Source organism: Lonchura striata, chromosome 8 (assembly GCF_046129695.1).
Source record: "Lonchura striata isolate bLonStr1 chromosome 8, bLonStr1.mat, whole genome shotgun sequence".
NCBI lineage: Eukaryota > Metazoa > Chordata > Aves > Passeriformes > Estrildidae > Lonchura > Lonchura striata.
This window is the reverse complement of record NC_134610.1, coordinates 18,973,345-18,995,864: the sequence shown is the minus strand read 5'-3', so window position 1 is coordinate 18,995,864 and position 22,520 is coordinate 18,973,345. Positions and strand designations below refer to the sequence as shown.

The 22,520-nt window shown below is 39.7% G+C and overlaps 1 protein-coding gene and 1 long non-coding RNA gene across 8 annotated transcripts in view; one reads left to right on the top strand and one right to left on the bottom strand.

Annotated features, from left to right (window-relative positions):
• B3GALT1 (beta-1,3-galactosyltransferase 1) overlaps positions 1-19,647 on the bottom strand; it is a 181,351-nt gene extending 161,704 nt beyond the window's left edge. For 5 of the 6 annotated variants that reach the window (XM_031505421.2, XM_021534743.3, XM_021534742.3 and 2 more), the window contains exon 1: positions 19,518-19,647. The gene's annotated coding sequence lies outside the window, so the exon portion shown is untranslated. Of the gene's footprint in view, positions 1-13,503; positions 13,650-19,517 lie in introns of all 6 variants that reach the window. The other variant, XM_021534744.3, reaches the window with a different exon arrangement.
• A 361-nt stretch (positions 19,648-20,008) lies between these two features.
• LOC110472759 (uncharacterized) overlaps positions 20,009-22,520 on the top strand; it is an 87,453-nt gene continuing 84,941 nt past the window's right edge. For both annotated transcript variants that reach the window (XR_013340370.1, XR_002465763.2), the window contains exon 1: positions 20,009-20,427. This is a non-coding gene — a long non-coding RNA (uncharacterized LOC110472759). The remainder of the gene's footprint in view (positions 20,428-22,520) is intronic.

Below are 22,520 nucleotides of genomic sequence, written 5' to 3'. Positions count from 1 at the left end.
AGCCTGTGAGGTCTGTTCAGCATCTCCAGAATCTGCAAAAGTAACCAATGATGTAGCTCCTCCCTGGGTCTTCTTAGTTGCCTTCTAAAAAACAGTGTTAGGGATTTGGGTATCTTCATCAGTTAAAAAAAAAAAAAAAAAAAGCCAAAACAATCAGAGTTCTCAGCTTCATTCCCAGAGGAATGCAGAATCACAGAATCATTGATGTTGGAAGGTCCATCTAGTCAAAGCCCTCTTCCAAAGCAGCATCACTTAGAGCAGGTTACACAGGATCACATCCAGGGAGGTTTTGAACATCTCCAGAGAAGGAGACTCCATGACACCTACCAAAGGACACAATCATGACAAAGCTCACTTGAAGTGCAACTCCTGCAACTTTATTTACATTTGAAAGTTGCATTAAGGAGATCTCAGCAAGCATAACTTAATTCATGCCTAACTAACAGACCTTAGAGCTGGAAAGAGGGGTCAACCAAGGTTTAAAACTTGATGCCAAAGTGCAGCCAGCTGAAGAAAATTACTTATTGGTCAGTCTCTGGTATAATAGTCATTGAAATATTTTCCTACATAGGTCTGTGGCTTTCTTACACAGAAAGAGTAGCTGGTCTGTGCATAGGGAGAACAAGTAGGCACTGCCTGCACAGACTGACACTAGTCACATTTAACACGTGTAACACAATTCACCTTAAATTATTCTTCATTGACTGAAATGCAGCTACCTGCTTTGTCCAACCTCACCTCCATCTTCAGACAGCTGGAGACAACCTGGCCTCTCTTCTTGCACAATCCAACCATTTGGTAGGATTATCTAATTTATATGAACTACACTGTAGAAGCATCCTTCAGAAAATAGAGCTATGGGGGGATTAAGGGAATTTAATGAGTCAAAGCTATTGTTTGAAATCTAATATTTTCTTGCTGAGCAGCAATAGGCGAGTCTTTATTAGGAGGAACAGGATTGTTAGACCTTGGCTGTGATTCACTGTACATTCTGTTTTGTCTCACTGCTCTGGGTTATTTTCTTTTTCTTACAACTTGAATAACCAATTTACAGCCATCCCAGAGCTGGGTGGAAATGCTGGGATAAACACTGTAGTGAAAATTAAGGGTGTTATGGCAGAATAAGATGATTCACTATTGTTCAGAATCTCTGGATCACTTCTGCACAGCAAGGCCAAATTTTTAATGTACATGTAAGCACATATAGTACCAAAAATTAAAATGTAGAGGTCTAGTGCTGTAGGCTACATCCTTGAGTAGCTACAGTGCTGTCACCTTAAAACAGCTTCTAGCCCTGGCTTGTGATTCCAACACAAAACAGCAGGGAAGGATCGTCCCTCCCACAGCCACTGGCTGTGAGCAGCCTGAAGTTCATTCAGCCTGCTGTAAACATGCAGGCACTGTCTAGGTGAGATGTTCATGAGGAACAATATAACATTAACATTAATATTATGCAGAATATATGGCACTAAAGAGGTCATGATTTCACCTTGGAATTCTTCCACTAGTCACACAATTGCTATCTCTGGACATTTAAGAATTGTATGTACTGGTGTAAACCAGAATGGACACAGCAGTTCACACAGTTCAGGCACACTATCTGTAGACATTTATTAAAGGAGCAGAAGCAGCATTCCAGTATTTTCCCTATGCTACACTTCAAATTCCTGAATATTTTCCTGAGAGGGCTCAGGATTTGCATATAAGTGCCTACACTTTTTGGGTGACTGCTCCTCTGGAAATAGAGAGTTCACAGATATTCATTTTGCCTCCTGTAAATATCTGAGCTTTAACAGCTCAGTGCCAAAGCCTATTTAATTTTTTTCCCAACAAAATCAACAAGAAGCATCATGACTGATAAAATTAGAACCCACTACTATTACCATATTGTTTTCCTCTGTAGTAGTATTTAAAAATGAAAAAGCACTGGAAGCTGGAAATGCAAAGACATTTGCAGACAGTAGCAAGACATCATAAACCATGTTGACTTCACAAATTTTTATTTGTGATGAAAACCTGAATTCTCAGTTGACCTAAGAAGTCAATCAGAGGATTTTCAACAATCCCATCAGATTAGAACCTAAAGTCTGTGAAAATACAGCTTACTAGAAGGTATTTCCCTCCCTTTAAAAATGTTTTTTCTTCACAGCAAAAATTACAAATGCAGATATACCCTATAATTCATATACCTAATGTGATTTGAATAATTAACAGCAAACTTCAAGTACTGTAGAGAAGGGGCTGTTTTCCTTTTTTATATTTATGCTGCTTCATGCAAGGGCATCCAAATTACAAACATGTAAAAAGGAACACTATTATATATATTGTTATACTATGATATATATACTATATATACTACTATATATATAGTATCGTATATACTAGAAAATTACAAAGACTGGTGGAACGGCTCTAAAATGAAATATGACACTGAAATGGATATGGCTAGCTCACACACTGAACTATGGTGCTATTGAGGACTTCAGTGAATGGAACTACCAAGAGTAACTCCAGCAAAATATCAATTAACTGCAGTCTCTATGAATGACTCTCATGGAGAGATATTTACTTAAAAACCCAATCTTCCTTCACAGACTACTGATTTTGGCTGGGGTAGAGTTACTTTTCTGCACAGTGCTGGTAGGGGGCTGTGTTGTGGGTTTGTGCTGCACACAGGTTGATAATTCAGAGATGTTTTGTTATTGCTGAGCAGGGCTTGCACTGGTGGGGGAGTGGTTGAGCAGTGTGTGACACTTGGTTGCTGGCTGGGTTTAAACAATGACAACAGACATAAAAGAAAAATATTATTTCATTATGTAAGATTGAGTATGGTCTCTGTGAATATTTGAAAACTCAGGTGGCATGTGCAGATAGAAAGGGTTATTTTTAAACAAGATAGAATAAAATTTTGTCTAGTTTTACAAAAAGGTGCTAAGAAATTAGAGCTGGACTTCAGAAAAAAAAATAGATTTTGATTTATGGCTAAGAGATCCAGACAGCACTGTGATGTAGAATGGGCAAATTACATCCATTCTAGATCTGTTTTCCAACTTTTGACCCTTCCTCCCATAAGACATCAGCTATTTGGATCCAGTACTTTGCATCAAATCTGCTTCAGGTTTGTATAAAAATCCCCAGTGCAACTGTCCTTTCCACAGAGTTAAGTTAGTTGGAAATCAAACTATAAATCTAATACAAAAAAAGTTGTAGCAGAGGTGCAACTTCTCATCTACTATATCAAATAAAATAGGCATTATCCAGGGTAAGAAAAGAGACTTGAAAAATGCCAAACTACAATTAATCATATTCTTGCTGCTCTAATGCTTCAGAAAGAATGCATAAGAATCTCTTAGTCCTAGGTAGCTTTTATACAGACTTTTCAAGGTTATTTTAGAAACTGTTTATATGAGTACTAAACTCATTACTGGTAAAAAATCCCAACAAGCTTCTTTTAAGTACCAAATATTTTAACTGAAAAAAATTTTCTCTGGGAGATAGTTAACAATAGACATTTTTAAAAAATGGATAGATACTTTCACTGTACCAAGGAAAGTAAAAGTATTTGACTGTGCCTTGGTGTTTCCCATGCCCATTGTCCAAAGTCTGAACAATTAAAATGAATAGGAGGAAAGAAGGAATAGAAATAATGTACTTCACATTTTAAGAGATAGATTAAAATATTTTCAGACTATTTCTCTACAAAATATTTTTCTTTGTGCTACTAACAGAAATGCATTGTGCTATTTCAGAAGTGAAGCAGAACAAAAGTAGGATAGCAGACAACCATATACAACAGCAATTACGTCTAGTCCTGATTTCTTTTGAATTATTTATTTTACATCCTTCATTCACAAAAGCAAACCCAAACAGCTCAGTGAAAAACATGTGAATGCATATAATAATCAAAGCTTATAAAATATCATCAATTATATAAAAATCTAAAAACTGCAGAAGGAAGTTATTGTATTTTATTTAAAAAGGAATATTTCAGAAATCAGAAACTGCTTCTCAGAACAATGCATGTAGAACAAATCTATTCAAAAGGAGGTATCACTTAAAGACTGTACTGTGAACAGACCCTTTGGAATCAGTTTGAGGTGTTCCTTCAATACTAGAAGTTGTATTTGGGGGAAAGAAAAGTTGGGCCTTTATGAAAAACTTAAGAGCTAAACCATTGGAAGAGTCAAATACTTAAAGGCTGACTAGAGAAGGAAAAAACCCCTCTAACATGTAGAAAAGGTTGGAGAAGTGAATATCTGCAACAGCAGATTATGAAAGAGTTTTTTTAAAATATTTGGCTAGCGTAGCTAGTGTACACAACTTCACTAATTTCAGCTGTGTTTTGATAGTATCTGTTCACAAAGTTTTGTGAAGGCCAAGTTCAGTGGGTTTCAAATTGTTGTTAATAATAACATCATGTTTTTAGGCAGCTTACTGTGAGATTGCTTATTGAAAGCATCTTTCAAGGTGAGGCAGCTGAGCCTGGAAGGATAAAATTACTTGAAAACTATAAATATACGCCATACAGAATTTCAAGAAACAGCAGACCCTTTAGTGGGACAGTACAACTCATGTCCTGTCTGAATTCTACCATGGACTAAAATGCTACAGAGTACCTTTTGTTTTTATCTGAACATCACACTACTTGCTGGGTTCTTTAATCATCTATTTAAAGAATATTCCTAACATTTTTGATTTTCTAATTCATTTTGAACAAATGCAGTAATTGCTGAGGAAAACACACTCCATCCCTGTGTACCGTATGTGAGACAAACTTGCACCAGTGCTTAAATGGGTGAAGCAATTAACTTAAAGACAGTATCACTGTATGGATGCAGTAAGGAAAAAATATTGAGATTTTAACTATTATATAAAAATGGAAATCTATAGCAATATAGTAACCAGTGTTATAGCTGTATAATTTATGTATTGTATTTGCAGTTTTAATAATATTGAACTGTTAAGACTGTGTTTTCAACCAAAATAATTCCAATTTGACAGATTCTGAAATAAAATTACAAAGTCCTATAACTAAGTAATTATAAAGGCTTATATTACAGATGTTGACATTTCATAGGTAAGCAGTTTTGTTTCCAAATGCATGTTCACTTTGGAGCAGGGCAACTCAGATCCCCCCATGATTTACCCATCTTCATTTTGTTAAACAACCGACTACTGGTAGCACAGACCTCCAGTCCAGTGAGCTGGGCTTAAAAAAGACTACACTATTTGGGATTCTCAGGACTTTGTTCATTCCAAAGATCTGTCAAATACATGAAAACACAGGTTTTACTTCTTCTCCTCTGCTGTGTTCTTTCCTCCCATCTAGCCAATGTATGGATTTTTTGCTCACCTAAGGATCTGTAGTACTGACATGCTCCTGTCAGCCGACTGACGTGTACTGTGCCTTGTGTGCCAGTGTGGCTCCATCACCTAAACATTACTAAGAACATCCATCTCATCTTCATTTTTTGTACAATGAGATGTGCTCTGTGAATGTAATATTCAGCTCTAACCACTCTGAGGTAAATTATCAGCATAGTGCATTTTACATGATTCACATTATATCCCACAGATACAGTGTAAGCTGCTCCCTAGCAACTGCAGCAAAAATATACCCCTTTAGGCATCTTTTCCAGCTAAAGAAACCAACTTTCTGTTTGATGAACTTCATATATAAAACAATCTTGGCTACTGTCACCTCAAATTGTTCTGACTAATGGTCCTTAAGATGCGTTTTTAGCCCTTTGCCTCATTTGGGTTGACACTGAAGTTTCTTTTGCAAACCTTCCACCTCAATGATTTTAGCACCAAGGGAAAAGAAGTATTTTTTCCAAACCAAGAAATAGCTTCCCAATAAAAACTAACCATTTATACAAGAATTATAATCATGAGCTAGAAATCCATTTTAGGTGGAAAACGTAACTCCCAGCATGCTGGCAAGAGTGAAGACCCTGGATTTATTTTGTGGAACGCTGAAGTCTTGGTTCAACTTCATTCACATCCTGAATGGAATTCCAAGTATTTTCAAAGAACCATAAGCTTTTAAGTAGACTATTGCTTCTTGTGTCATCCAAAATCTATTTAAGTGAATTTAGTTAATATCTGGGGAGAGACAGAAATTAGTCCTTGTTTAAAAACAACTAGCCTCATGCTCATGCATCACACCTCATGAATAAGATGTGGCTGGTGTGACATTGCTATTCATTTTAACACACCATAAAATATGTTAAAGGTAATACCAGAATAATAACAGTTCATTAATAGTTCACAAATGAACAGAAGCCTCCACCAGTATTTAGGCATTTCCTCCCCTCTGCTAGGGAAGGGTGTTGCAGCAGACAGTTAACTTCCCCAGTGGAAGTCAGGCCTTCAAGTTGGAGGTTGCTCGGGTTAGCACACGAGGCAGGGGCTGCTCTGCTGTTTGTGTCCTGCATCAGCCTCCAGTGGCACGCAGCCCTGTGCACGGTCAGAGACAGCAGTTCCACCTGTTGGGTAGCCACAGAAAATAGCAAAAGAAGAACAGTGTTGTCCTTTCCCTTCAGGAAAGTCTATCTTGGGAACTGTTAGACCTCTGAAGGGAATGAAATCTGCCCTTCCAGTTGAACAGGACAGCAACCACCCCCACTCTGTTGATGGATGCGTCTGATAAAAAGCAAAGCATGTGTTGTGTGCCTACACTTCAAGGTCTTCCTTGGTACCCTTTGGTGAAACTGACTGCAAAAGTGTAAATGAAATTCATATACAAGTTTATGCCAGGCTTTTACATGACCCTAGAATAGGGCTCCAGACAGCATCTCACATGGTGACGCATAAATGCTTTTTCTAAGAAATCCTCTGTCACCACCACCTGAAGTCAAATACTATACATAAATTGGCATATTTAATAAAATGCCATTGAAATAAATCCTAGTTAGAATAGTGCTAACTGACATGCCCAATTCCTGAACCAAAGTACTCATCATCAGTCACTGGGTAACTACTTGGCACAAAAAATGGCATTTCTATTAGAGCCATGTATTTGTCACTTCCATATTGAGTAAACACTGGAGTTCAAACTGCATTTCCATCATAGAGTTCAATGCAATATAGCTGGTAGTGTGTTATGAATTCAACCTTGATGCAAAGTTTTACTACTAGCAGTACAGTCTTTTGTTCAGCGAGATTCTCATTTCATGAACAAACATCCTATTGACTTTTCTGTGATATTTAGGTAATTTAGGTCTGCCAAGTCAGGTCTTCTATATATGTTTTAATGACCTAATTAAAAGAACTACTGTCATACCACTATATAATGTAGCAAGAAGAGAGGGCAGACTCTTTCCCTTTTAAGCTAAAAGGCACAAAAATCTGTAGGTAACAATTTTTAGTTCAGCTCTGAATTTCCTCATAACAAGAAATAACTGGGTTATATGAATGCCCCAAATGATGGAGGTATGTATTTTAAAGGAACAAAGAACATATGCATATGGCATGCCTTCCTGTGTATGAATTCTGTGGATCAGAAATGAAAAAAAATAAAGTTTTCCTAACTTTACATTCAGAGAAAATTAATAATATACAAACTTTCTAGCAATGCTTAAACAATCCTTATAAAACAGAACATACCATTTTATTTCAAATCTTCTTTAGCACCTTAAAATTAATGTCAACTTATAATATTACCTATTATTGCCAACTTAAATTTCTCACCCAAACTCACACAGTTTTCACTTTGTTATCTCTCATTATTTCCAAAACAAATATAGTGCAAAAAAAAAAATGTGCAAGGTGTTTCTGGCAGTAAACAAATACTAAATGAACAAATTCAGTACAGATACTATCCTGATGAAGCCCCAGGCTACAGTTTTTGTGGAAAAGGAAAGTATAAATCTTTGCAACACCATATTCTAGAGAAAGCTGTTAAATACACTGAAGCTACCTAAATCCTGAAAACTGGATTCACTGAAATTCAGGGAAGTCCTGACTTTTCATTCTTAACCAAGAGGGGAAGAAACTTAAGACTGACTGAATTTAACTGAGGTGCTGGAGATCACTTTTAGTTAGTCCAGCAGGCTTTGAATAAGGACATTAATGTGAAACCCACTTGGCAATCAACTACTTTTACTTCTGAAAAAATATTTTATTTCTATCTGCATACTTCTATATTAGCCCACCTTTTATGCATTTGTTTACATTTACTATGGTAATTTCATTCTTACAGTTATGTTTATTTTAATTGTTCTTTGCATAAAAATTATTTAAGCAGAATAATTATAATGTTTGCAGAATAACTCCTGAGAGCTATAGTTGGTGTTGTTCTCTAAAGGTGTGCAAGGTTATTACAATATTTCATTAGCACAAAACTATACATCTTCAGATAGAAGCAGTATTAACTTGTAATGTTTCTTGTTACCGTGCTACGAACCTTTGCTTGTAAAGCAATTTAATCACTTCCATATTGGTTATACATGATATATTAGTGCTTCACAGGGAACACCTCCTGCATTTTCATTACATTATAACTGTATTACTTACAGAGTCAGAAAACCTATTTGTCTTTAAGCATGTCACTGCATCTCATTGAAAAATTTCTATCCTAAGTTTTACTAGTTAAAGAAAGGAACAGTCTTTCAGTTTTAAATCCTCAATTCAACCAATCTGGGTTTCATTATTTTCTACACTCCACATGTCCATGGCTCTTTTAGTTATCTTTCATATTACCACCTATTAGAACTGCTAAAATACTATAAGTCTTTGTCTTCTGAAACAAAAAACAACTCAAAAATTTTAATATCCCATGAGATAAGCTGGTACTTATACATCTAACACTAACATTATTATCTAGCTACTGTATAGCAAAATAAACTAAGATTACAACAATCTTTATGGTTTTACATATGAAAGATGTGGTCATCATCTTCAAAAGATCAACATTTTATTTTTCAACTATGACAATATATGAAAATCAAACAAATGGCTTTATTTGCCTCCATTAAACAGTCTATCAGATAACAAAGAGATACTGTTATTAGTACCATGCCCTTCTTGACAAATCAGGTAAAAATGTCATCCAGTGAGCTATGAAATCCTGACACGTAAGAACAACACGTACAAAATGGAAGCAATTACAGATTTCTGAGGTAGTACACAAGACAACATAACAGATTAACAATGTAATGCATAAATACACAGCTTATTTTGATTATTTTTGAACTGGTATACGTTGAAACTAAACTTCTGAACTTTGGAACTGCTGGGCCACAGTCTTGAGCGTGTGACATTCTACAGGAGGAGTAGGCTGTCACAAAACCAGTTAACAGCCACTTGAGTCTGTAGTGTCCTCACACAACTGTGGTGCCACTGGCAAAGGCTCAGCCAGGGGACCAAGCTGTAGTGTCTTTGAACGTCACCCACCCAGGCAAGTACAAGTGCCACCAGGTACCCATGCATGTCCTTGCACCTAAAAATCCTTCCCCACGGGCAGATCTCATCCCGCACTCCCAGCTGCTCTCTAGTGCCTGGGACCAACTAGCTGTGGCCATGCCACGTGGGACTGAAGCAGATGCACCACATGCAGCCAGGGCTGCTCCTTTGAGCAAATCTGCTCTGGTGTTCACTGCAGCAGGGAATCCAGGAGCCAAACCTGACACCACGTGTGTGCTGCACTGTGTGCAATCTTCTGAATCTTCCACAGATAACTCAGTCTCAAAGACTGTTTCTTTACTAAAAGCATTTGTACTATAACTGATACCAAAACTGATTTCTGGTATTAATCATCGTACCTTTTATTCAGAGGGTATTTCAATGTACAAGATGGTAATTGCTTTGTTCTACATGACACACATGCTTTGTGTAAAACACTTTCTAAAATGTAAAATCAGGTAGCATTTTTAATAGAGCTGCTTGAAGTCACGTTGTTAAAACCATGACTAAAATTACTTTCAAACAACTGCATATTGTGTAAGTGGAACCGTGGCCCAATAACATAAAAATTAATAGTTTGAAAGATGGGAAAAACACCTTAATTTAAAAAAGTTTGAGTAGATCTATAAAACTTGGAAAAAACAACACAGAACCTTTACTCGTATCTTCATAGAAAGAACTGCATTAACAGTAATTCTGAATAGTTCCAAAATATCAGGTCACATGCAGTCAAAACCACCTGAGCCCAAAAAGTCTTAGGCAAAAATTACACCAGGTCTGAGTCTTTTTTTCACTGACACCTGTACAAAATGCATAGGAGTTGCTCAGATACAACTGACTTGTTTGCTCATGGCATTAGTGTCTCTACAAAGCAATCACCTCAAACTCATCTCTAGCAGCAAAAGGAAAGTATGTAGTAACTTGGCTGAGTGACTGCTTAGAAAACAGGGACATAGTTTACAAAAGACAAGATTGATTAGCACTTGTAGGTTGCTCACTTTTATGGGTTATAACGACATTTTCCTTTCTTACCGTTTTCAAATTATGAAGGAGATTATTTCCAGGTGACCTCAGCTGGGATACATTACCTGATATATGACTTCCCCAGACTTTGGGGTTAATATAGTAATACATAATTTTAAATTATTTAGATCTGGCCAAGGCTCAAACTCCTGTGCCTTGGTGCCTGCCTCTGAGCAGACCTGTGATCCCTCGACAGCCAGCCAGAGTGATCTGCAATAACCCAGCCAGCAACAGCCGGTCAAAAGTCACTGATGAAATGCAACAGCAGGCAGAGGCTCAGGGAAGTTTTCCATCTCCAGGTGGGCTGTCTTAGTTCTGATAAGTCATTGTAGGGCAAACAAAACCTAGCAGAAACCTACTGTGACAGATTGGTTGTTTTATGATGCACCACTTCTGCTGCATCATCCACATTCATTTACACATTTTACTATGACTTGATGCATAGCCTGATACCCAGTACAAGTGTAACACCTTCAGAGGAAAGCCTATTACTTTTGACTGAGTTATTTTCTGTGAATTTTTACTGAGCTGTTTTGCAGTGTCATTTTATGTTTTACGTTCTTAAAAGAATTAATTAATTTTGTTTCAGATAACTGAAATGAAAAAAAGCCTGCAAGCCAGCTGATGCTATGCATGACTTTCCTCCCAAAACCTGCAGGTGAGCTTTTCTGTTTTTACTACTAAGTTCTCTTGCTACCTACTTTTGTCATGATCGTTCATAAGATTAAAGCTCTCATTGTGTCAGATGATAAAGAGCAACTTTAGAATGTGATCTGCAGTACCAAAATCAGTTTGCAGGAGACTTCAGCTGGTATCAATACCAAATCTTAAAGACAAAGAATAACTGTTTCTCTGCAAATAAAAAAAGAATCAATTCACAGTAAACATCTTATTTTGGAACTTCTCAACAGATTTGAGTCTGTTTATGTTTGGCACCAGCATCAATAACAGAAGTATTTAATTTATTTAATTTCCCTACTGAAAATGAAATGAATATACAGTACAGAACTTCTACAAATAGTTCTTAGTTTTAGTAGTATTTTGTTTGATTCCTCTATGTTCATGCATGAGCAAAAAAAAAAAAATTTTTATTTTCTCCTGAGAAATATTCAGAATAAGATACCCATAAAATAGTATTCAGTATCTCCTCCTCACTTGTAATTAGGATATAATGTGAATTCTACTTCCATTGACTTCCAATTTCATGACTAGATAGAATGCATGGACAAAAGAACTTTTTTCCCAGTAACAGTATATCTTCCATGTGAAATGTTTAATATGATCCAACTTACAGAATCAGTACCGGACTGGATGCTCAAATTCTATTCCAGACTTTTCTGGCCCAATTCAGTGCCTGATTAATCAATGGCAATGTTTGACTTTGTACAGGAATCTGAAATCTGCATATGAAAATTCACTGGCAAGGAGGCCAGTCTTCTTCAGGGTTTACAAAAAATTTTTTCAGCCTAGCTGCAACACAGCAAAATATTTGTGTAAAAGTACTTCAGAGCAGAAGAAGTAATGTGCTCTTTAACAAACTGATTGGGTAGAGGTGAATCCCAAACAAGCAAATTAGAGTCATCAGACTCAACATAGCTTAGTTGCCACTAATTTGGTGAGAAACTTTGATTTGAACTTTAATTCTTGTGATGAAAACCTCATGTATATGAATCTTTTAGCCAACTTTTAGCAGTGCTTCGTTACTGCCTAGCTTTTTTAAAGTAAATACAGTATAAACTACATAAACAGAATTTGGTTTATGATTCTTTTTATGCTAAGGTGCATTTTCTGTGCCCTTTTAACAAAAAAACAGCATACTCAAAAGCTTGGCAAAAAGAAAAACCAGTGGCTTTACTACAATGTCTGAAATCCAAGTTAAGTATTATTTTTCTACATGGAAAAATCTTGCAAATGCTGAAAGCTTTAGGTAAACATTAATATAACAGATTTTTATAGTACAATGCACTGTACCAATGCCACTCTTTTTAGCCTGCTTGACAGACCTTATGAAAAAGTATACATATGAAAGAAATTAACTTTTATTTTTTGGATGCCCACAACCGTGTGGCTTCATTTACATGTACCATTGTACCTACATCTGAGTATTTTTTCTGGGGAAGACTGTAGTAAAATTTGGTTGATGATTCTGAAGTATCTTATAAAAAATGTTAGATGAATGCACACATCTTAACACAAGAAGATATTGTCACAATTGAACAATGGAACACAAGTTCCACTTTTTACAATGATAGTCTGTTTAAGGCAGATAAGCAGCACATTTGGCACTGCTCTATCACAGCTGCCAAATGTATTCAGCACAGATTCAGCAATTACCACCACTGTGGTCTGTAAGTACTGGGGGAAAAGACTGTTCAGGCTGACAGTGTTCATGTCCATCCATGACATCCTTGCAAGCTACCATGAGCTCACTCAACTAATTTTGAGCTGCATCAGCCAACAGAAGCTGTTCTGACTTTGCAGCTACTTGTACACATGGACATACTTGACATGAAGTAGCACTGGTGGGTTTCAAGCACACCATGCAAATGGAATTCACCAAAACCTTTTTCTTTGGCAAACTGCCTTCTTTTGGTTGCTATAGATTCCAGAAAACAGCTCCCATTTTATAGATCAGGAACATAACTTTGAACCACCCGTGACAAAAATCAGGTAGTAGAAATACATGTGTTATATACTTGAATACATGCTAATTTGAAAAAGCTGTTCTGATGAACTGTATTACAGAGTAAAACAAAATGAAAGAAGAATCCTATTGCTGCAGTCAACTACAGTTGGTAACAGTCTTTTAGACAACCAGATTTACACAGCACATGACCTCATAAATTGGTAGTAGAGCAGCTGGGGCCTTTCTTCAAAGGAAGTAAAATGCAATTCTTTAAGCTAAATATTTAAATTAACAAAGCAATAGGCTGCCTACTAAAATAGTCCTGTACTTCTGCCAAGTACTCGAACAACAATAAATCAAGAAACAGAACAGCACTTCAGACTGGGGTTTGACAAGCACATATTATTAACTGCTGCTGTTCAACCATCTTGCTCTCCTCTTGCATTTACCTTCACAGTTCTATGTCCTCCCTTGCACAGCCTTCATAAGGTCCTCTGTGAAGCAGATTCAAGCTGGCAGAAAGTGGGTTTCTGTTTTGTTTTGGTTTTTTAAGTCAGTGGCCAGTCTTCTGCCAGACTTATATGCTGAAGTAGTTCTGCAAAGGGTTAGGAAGGATGGTGTTACTGACTGGGAGAAGGGGAAACAGGATCATCACAGACAGGCTGCTGAAGTTACTTGCCCTGCTGTAAAATCATATTTATTACTACGTAACACTAAGTAGTAACACAGCACACTAATAATACATTTCTGATATTTCTTTAAACCTCACTCTCAATGCTGTTGGCAATGCAGCAGCTTTTCTAGGTGACATGCTTTGAGTATCGAATGACTAGCCTGCCTTTGAACAAGGAACATGAAGAGATCCTTTCTGTATGGCGGGCTTCCAGCCTAACCTCTAATACAACTGGGAGAGAGGAGAAGAAAAGCTTTAGTTATTATTTTCATCTTACTATGAAATGTAGTTCACAAATGAAAGGTGATTAATTAGATAGCATTGGAGTTTAGGCTGTTGTGTATTGAATCCATAGAGAGGCTAGGAAAGCATTAAAGGTATTTGAGTAAATAGAGCTTTGCACTCCAATATTTTTTAAAGCTTCTTTGGTTTTAATTAAAAATCATTTTAACAGCAATCAACATGGATCAAATACCATATACCACCATTCTCACTTCCCCTTTCATTGCAGTTGGAAGTGCTAGGAATGGTATTTTTCAGTTTTCTTTCTGTTTTAAGTGGCAAAGAGCTCCAGAGGCACTGTGCTGGACTCAGAGTGGACAAAAAGATGACATATGAGTTTCAGTATAGATACATAGGTACAGGCTAAAACATCTCATAGAAAATAATCTCAGTCACATACACACCATGCTGACAAATGACTGGAGAAAATTACTGACAGATCCTTACATACAGCAGCAAGAAAAATCCTAGCAAAATACTGGGTATCATGAGGAAAGGCAATGAGAAGAAGACAGTGCACATTTATAAAACCTCGGTCCGTCCACATCTCAAGTACGTCTAGTCTCTGCATCTCAAGAATAGGCTCTAGAAAGAGAACAAAATATCACCAGGATGGAGTGCCTGCCTTAGGAAAGGAGACTTGAGGGTCTCTCTAGTTAGAAAAGAAGATTGAAGCAAGGTATAATGAATCAAATAATGAAGATGGTAAATAAACTAATGTAAAGCTGCTTGCTAAATCCTTTAGTAATAGAACTAAGGGACCTTTTACAAAGCTAGCACAACATCAGTTTATAAAAGAATTAAGTGCTTCTTTACAAAGGGAGTAGTAAACTTCTGGAACTTGCTGCCACATGAGGTTGTGAAGATAGTAAAGCAACGAGTTTGAAAAAGACAGGTTCTTGGTCTGCAGGTCCACAAATGGGCTCTGAAACCACTGAGCAGATATATACCCACCATCTGTAATATGACAAGTATGCAGGGAGAGTACAAGAGAACAGGTTCATAAAACAGCTAGGTTTGTGTGTAGTCCCTAACAGCATCCCTTAATGTCACTGTTGGAGACTGAACCCTGAGTATGAAGGTCCACTGGTCTGGCACAGCCGAGCTTTCCTGATGTTCTTCACTTCAGTTGCCTTCAATATCTTCTACTGAGCTCTGAAAAATCCACAAAAGTTACACCCCTGCTTCTTAGCAGCTGTGAAAGATGGAGGTCAGATTTGAATAACAGCAGTCCTTCAGTATAAATTCCAAGACAACATCCTATGCTAAGCAATAAAACAGTACTGTATCTTTAAACAAAAATAAGGGTCAGAACCAAGAGGAAATATTTGCATTACTCCAAACAGTGTGACCCCAGAAAGCCACAGATGTTGTTCCACAGCAAGATCAGCTATTTCAGTGAAACTGTAGCCACCTGCTGAGGGACAAAAGAAACAAACATCAGCCCCTCTAAGAGCTGAGCTGCGGAACTGCTCAAAGGGAAGCAAGGTTAGCCATGTAAGTCATTCACATTTTTACCAAAGTAAGTCTCAAAAGACAGTATGAGTTAAAGCCTGCTGGTACTCAGATGGCAGTCTTAAAAATTTGAGTGCAAAAGTCAGTATCTCTCAGGTGTTTTCTCCCTTCCTCTACTGTTTATACATGAAATAGGCATATTATAATTACAATATTTTGAGACTACTGATAATACAGAGCACCTGCAAAGGGAAAAGGTATACTGGCAACATTCCACAGAAATGAATAAATGTAGCTCAACAGCATTCTCACAAGATTTCAGTTATGTAGCATTTTCTTTGTTCACTGCACTCTTCACCATTAGCTCCCTCACCAGTATTTGGCAACTTCTTCTAGTGCAAAAAATGCATACTTGTGTATTTAATAAATATTTGTAGTGATGAATTAAATTATACACGTATATATGCATTGAATTACACATTTTAATCCTTAAGGGAATAATAATGTAGAGTTTTAATGAGTAACTATTACAGATATCTAGATTGTTCCCACTAGTTTGGGAGTTTGATTTGAGAGCTACAAAAATCAGAATGCAAGAGGGTTAAAAAGTGTTCACTCCCCACTACACATGCAATACCTGGCAACTTTACATTTTAGGTAGTGATACAAGAAGAGGAGTGTCTCATAACCAAGATCTGTAATTCATTCATTATCACACCTTGATTAATCTCTGTATTAAAAGTAGGCTAACAAAGGCCCAAGACCCTTGTACATCCTTTCTCCTGGTGTGCTGGGGAAAGCTGATCTCTTCCACCAACACGTCTGCAGTCTGTCAGTCAAAGAACAACCTGCCCATCTCTGCCTCTCTCCCTCTGTTGAAGAGCTGTTCTCAGCACTGGGAGCTGAATTCCTGTTTAAGTTCCTGCTTAATTCCTTTTCTCAGTTCCTTGAAAGGCATTCTCAGGAGACAGAGGTGTTCAAGCAGAGCACTCCTGGTTCCCATGCCCATGGCAGTGCTAGGCAGCAGCAGATACTATCACTGTGTGGAAACATCCGAGGCCTGTGGGCAAGCAACAAAGGGAACACTTGGATGCTGAGGCATTTTATCCTTCTGTATATCTGGAGTTCTGCAGAGCTGCCATACATCAGCATTTAGAGTTGCTGTGCTTGATGGAGACAACTCCATCTCAACTGCAGCTCAAAACATCATTAGCTGTTTCAAACAGATCAGTGTACCACTTGTATAATCTAATACAACTAGGAGATACATCATTCATTCATGTTTTCCCTGAGCTTCTGCAACCCTTCATTTCTTCAACTGAATGCACATATGTACTTATTTCTAAAATACACTTAGTTCTAAAAAGCACTTGTTTTCCCTAGCTGTATCAAAAGAAATAATTTTCTTACTAGTCATGGCGAATTACATCAATATTATTTTATTATCCATCTTTATCTGTTTAACTAAATAAGCAACATGGTAGAAACCATGACAGAATTGACTGCTTCAGTTCCAGATTTCTTATTATGTGACATATGGTGAAACTATCCTATAAAAATTACTACTACAAAAGCAGCTTTGGAAAATTCAGGATATCTCAGAGTGTTGGGAAGCATACAGATGGACTAATTTTCTTTTATACAGAAGAAAATCATGAAAAGCAAGCTAAAAATTTCTGAAACTTCTGCATTCTCCTCTTTTAATTAGGTATGAGCATTATGTAATTATAATACTTATGAATTTTAATAAATTTACAGCTGATTAATATTTTTAACAAGTAAATACTTAATACACTTATATTGACTTCAGTGGTGGAATGATTGCTGCTACAAAAAATTTCATTACTTACTAACAGACAAAGAAAATGAATAAACACTGAATCAAGCGCCCTTCTGACATGACAGCCTTGAAATATTTTGATGGTTTAGAAAATGTTTCCTTAGAACAGTGCATGGCAAAAAGGTATTTAAGACAAAGATGTAGCAAATACATTGGCATACATTCTCCTGTATGCATGTTCTCTTGGGAACAGCACCACTGAAATAACTGTCACAAATAAAGTCTACTCATGTGCTGAAGGTTCTACAGTTTACCCATTCACAAGCTAAATATTTAGATTAAAATTTGGTGTCACTCACAAGGCAGGGCAAGGGGAAAGCTTAGTGTTTTCAGCCTGTAATCTCTAAAGATTTCACTGCTCTCTTCCACAAAACAACCACAGAAATTTGGGATTTTCTTTCCTAAAAAAGCACATGAGGAAAAAATGGGTGATGTTATGAGACAGATGAGCAAAACTGAGTGCATCTCAGACATTGCATCGTGGCTGTGTATGACATACTTGGATGAGGATTGTTCTCTAATCTAAAATACTCTGATGACACTGAATCAGGTTCACTAAATGAGGTTTCTGAAAAAATGGTTTGGCAATATGACATTTGCTGAACCTGTACAAATCTATCTAGAATTAGAGATGTACAAGAACTGAAATTTCATTAGCAATTTATATTCTGCCAAAAATGTTATTTAGTGAATAGCTATGCAGGGAGGGAACAATATTTAACCTGTGTCAGCTCTAAATTCCACACCTCAAATCTTTTACACTTACTTGTGCCTTCCCCACAGCTTTAAAAACGGGCTTTAGCTCCCCAAAGCAGAGCATGTATGTGCTGCAATGGTGTTTGCACTGCTTATTCACCCTTGCATCTATCATGGTTTAAAACATTTCTGAAAACACATTATGCATCACGTGATTGAACACATCTTATAACTACTAATCAGAATACTCTATCAACAATAAGTGAACAAGATCAATACACTCCTAGAAAGTAGAAAAGGAAACTTAAAGGTACAGAGGAACCAAAAAAAAACCCAGAATCAAACTAAACACTCTTTACATTTTCTGCACAGTGTGTAAATGTTTAAAATACCCAAACCCAAGAGATGCAAAATAACCAACAGATAACAAGAACTAATTTCTCTTGGTCTGTTAATTGTGGATGCTGTCCTGCTTCCTACCGAATCAATGTCAAAACTCCTCTTTATTTCTATGACTGGAAAATCAGGCTCTTCATCACAAAGTCTGGCAACACCTTGGCAGATTCCCTGAAATGTTACATAATCAAGATACTTAGTGCTTACAACATCACTATAAAACACCTGAAGGCTGTTTTTATCTAAATTAACAAGATTTGACAACACTTCAAAGCCTTCCAATATTGTCTTTATCGCTAAAAGAACAATGGAAAGGAGTACATAACGATAAAGGATAAAGGTAAGGATTGCCTATTTCTAATTCCTCCGTCTCAATAGCCAGTGGCCATGTACCAGCCATCACCGATACGCTGACTTTAAAATAACTTTTCTTTGCGCTAACTGTGTTAACAACTTTAAGATCCAGTCTGCGGCCACACCACCACCACTGCCGCCTTCGGCTGCGTGACTCTCCTCGCCGGGCGTCCAGGAACACCTCCGAGTGCAATCCTCGCTCGAAGGGAGTTCAGCCCGCCGCCCCGGACGGCGCGGCCGCGCGGAGCGCCCCCGGCGCGGGCCCGGGCACGGCCGCGCCGCCCCCCGACCGGGGCACGGCCGCGCCCGGGGCAGCGCCGCCGCCGGGACCCGCGGGCCCGCCTCTCCAGCCGCACCCCCGCGGCCACGCCAGGGCCAGCGCTCGGCGGCCCCGTTCAGCGGCCCTCCCGAGGCGGCGGGGCGGGGGGCAGCGCCGCAGCCCCTAAGGAGGGCTGATGTCGCCCCCCGCCGCGGCACCCGCAGGCGCCGCCGGCCGCCGCCGGCCGGGCGGGGGCAGACGAAGTTCCCACCGCGCCGCCGGTCCCGCCCGGGGACCCCCGCGCCGAAGGGCACGGCAAGGGGCGGTGGGGGACCGCGCCCGCCCGCGACCCCTGCCCGCCGCGGCCCAGCGCCGCCGGCCGCCCCCGGCATCCCGCCCGCTCTCCGCTCCTCCCGTGCCGGCACCGCTGCCCGGCGCTGCCAGCGGCCCCTTCAGCACCGTACGCAGGAGATGCGCACGGCGACCGGCAGCCCCCGCCGGACCTTACCGGCCGTGCTCGCCGCCCTCGGCCACCCGGGCTGCCGCCGCTCCGCGCCGCGCTCCCGCAGCCGGGGCGCATCCCTGCTCCGCCCGCAGCCGCACCAGCCGGCAGAGCGCGCGCCGCGCGAGCGCGGGCACCGGCGGAGCTCGCCCTCGCCGACTGGCAGCGCCGCCAGCCAATGGCCGCCCGCGCCGCGCCGAGGGGGCGGGACGGCGTGACGGGAACAGGCCAATGGGAGACACTCCGCGCGGCAGCGCCGCTTCCGGGCGGCGGGAGCTGCGCCGGGGCCGTGCCGCCCGTGTGCCCGCGGCCGCTGTCCCCGCCGCTGTCCCCGCCGGGCGGGGTGCTCGCTGTGCCCGCGGCCGCTGTCCCCGCCGGGCAGCGCCGCGGGCTCTCCGGGACGTGCTCCAGCCCCGGCAGAGGGTGCCGGTGCCGGTAACGCGCGCGGCTGGGCCAAGCTTGCCCATCCCCAGCCGCTCTGGGAAACGGGAGCGGGCTGGGGGACGGCCGGCTGGGAGCGCGTGCCTGCCCGCTCCCCGCGTGCTCAGGAATGTGGAGCTTCGCACCAGGGCGCTTTGTTTAAAATAAGAAACATTTAGTGGAAGAAGATGTGTTTTTTTCCAGGGGAATTCCACTGAGCTGAAACCCTGTCCGCCGGCAACATCGCTGCGGCTGCTGCCGGCGGCCGCCGACCTTGGCGCGGCCGCGGCGGGCACAGGACCGCGTCCTCGGCTGCTGCCTCGCTGCCGTGCCGTGCCGGGCCGGACCGTGCCGCGCCGAGCCTTGCTGTGCCGTGCCGGGCCGGACCCTCCATCGCTGCGGCGTTTGCACCGAGTTCGCAAGGTCTCAGTGCCCACCTGCCCTCACCTGTGCTTAAATTGTTCAGCTGTAGCAGCGGTTTCTGCCAGCGGACCAGGTGCCTTCTTCTAACTTTTGTTTATGTGGTGCACCCATAGGTTTGCATTTTGTTGTTACTCTGCGTAGAACGAGGTGTTCTGTGCCCTAACCACAGTGATGTACTGCACAGGTGTACGGGTCTGCTAGGGTAACACAGGCCCTGGAGAAGTGAAGATCGAGGATGGGCCACAGACGATTGTTGGTATAAGGCACTAAGGGAAGGGGCATAGGCTTGGTACTGGAGCTCCGTGGTCATAAATGGCTCGCCTGCGGTCACTTGAAGAAATGCAAGTCTAGAGCTGGACGAAAGTGGGTTTGGAGGTTGCAAAGAAACAGTACCTGAGATATCTAAAAGATAACATACTAAATGCAGGTGCAGAATTAGAGCTGCAAACCAGTAAAGAAAGAAAACGTGCTTGCAAAGATAAAAATTATCTTAAAGGGAAACTAGAGGAGGGGGAAGAAATCATAAACCTGAATATTGGACTTCTCCTGGTCAAGGACTCCAGATGCTCACAAAGTCACTGTTATCACCCATTCACATTAGGGTAGAATAAAACTGATCAAGAGATCCAGGGGAAGGGGGAATGTAACAGCAAGAGAGGAGTAAAACAACTTCAACTGCATTATTACTACTCCTCTTCTAGAACTAATAACTAGACTCTTAAGATTTCGGTTATACTAAGAATATACTAAGAATCTCTTCCCTCTTTTCCAGTCTGTCTAAAAAGCAAGGTGGAATGCTTGAAAACAGTAATGTATTTTACTGCTGGGTTCCTTTCAGTGTTGATGGTCTTTACCCCGTTTTGGAATTTGCTTGTCAAGTAGAACCGCTCGCTGAGTTCCGTGCTTTCTTTGCAGATTCGAAAGGGTGTGGAGATTTATTGATTCCTAGTGGCTTGCTATTATATTTCATGCCTAATAAGAAAGGTTTCTAAAATCAAATAATCTATCAAGTTAATCTGGTCATAAGCAAATGTTTGTTAATTCCTTAATGAAATATTGATAATACCAATATTAGATACAATTTATAGACCTAATTCCTTCTTTAGTTGTACCAGGTGCTGGTACCCTCATCTGTGCTGAGTTCAGAACTGCTGGTACTGTTAAACAGTGTGAAAGTCATGCCCTTTACCTCACACTCTTCAACAGTTTACTTTTTTTTTCTTTTGGTGGCAGTTGAGCTTGTGGTATCCAGTGTGAAGACTCAATGCACTCATTTTTGTTTGCAATGAAATAAGGAGAAATGTTTTAAATGCTTATGTTTAGACACTGTGCAACAGCTCAGTCAGAGATGTTTTCTTCTAGGAAATGTGTTTTATTACTTCAGGAACTGATTCAAGCCTTGAGAAAGTACATTTTTAAAAGTAACATTTTATACTTAAGAAAAGGTATCAGGTTTTTTACTCTTTGTTAAAACAGGGTTTTTTTAAACTTTTGACAAGAGCCATACTGTTATCTTGAAAGAAACCCAAAACCCAACACACTTTATTTACTGTGGACAGTTTTACAGATATTACAGAACTGACTAGAGCGTTGTACAGTTATAGCTTTAGAACTCCTGCAGTGAAGGAGGAAATAATCTTTGTAAAGGAATTTCTTTCTAGTAAGCAGAACATACATGTGATTAGTTTTAATACTGTAAACTTATCCAAAAATATAGACATTCAGATAATCATATCTAAATTTTATGTTCATTTTAAAGAGTGGACTTTTAAGTTCTACTGCAACTTTTTGCAATGATATGCAATATAAGTGTGTAAGTTAGCTAAATCCTTATAAAGACAAAACTAAATTTCAACTAAATATCCTGTTTATGAGACAAAACAACTCAGAGGAAGATTTGTTATAGGTGTTTATGAGACAAAACAACTCAGAGGAAGATTTGTTATAGGTGTAGAAGCACCAAATAATTAAAAGCAGAAAAGAGATGTGGAAAAAAAAGCAATACACCTGAAATACATTGCTGAAATAAAGTGATTTACAGTACACATAATATATTCTAAAGTTTAGCAGTCTCCCTGATAAACTAGGGGCTTTTTGTTTGCTTGTTTGTTTGTTTCTTTTGTATCTCAGCCCACAAAACCATAATTTAACTTTCAGTCCCATAAG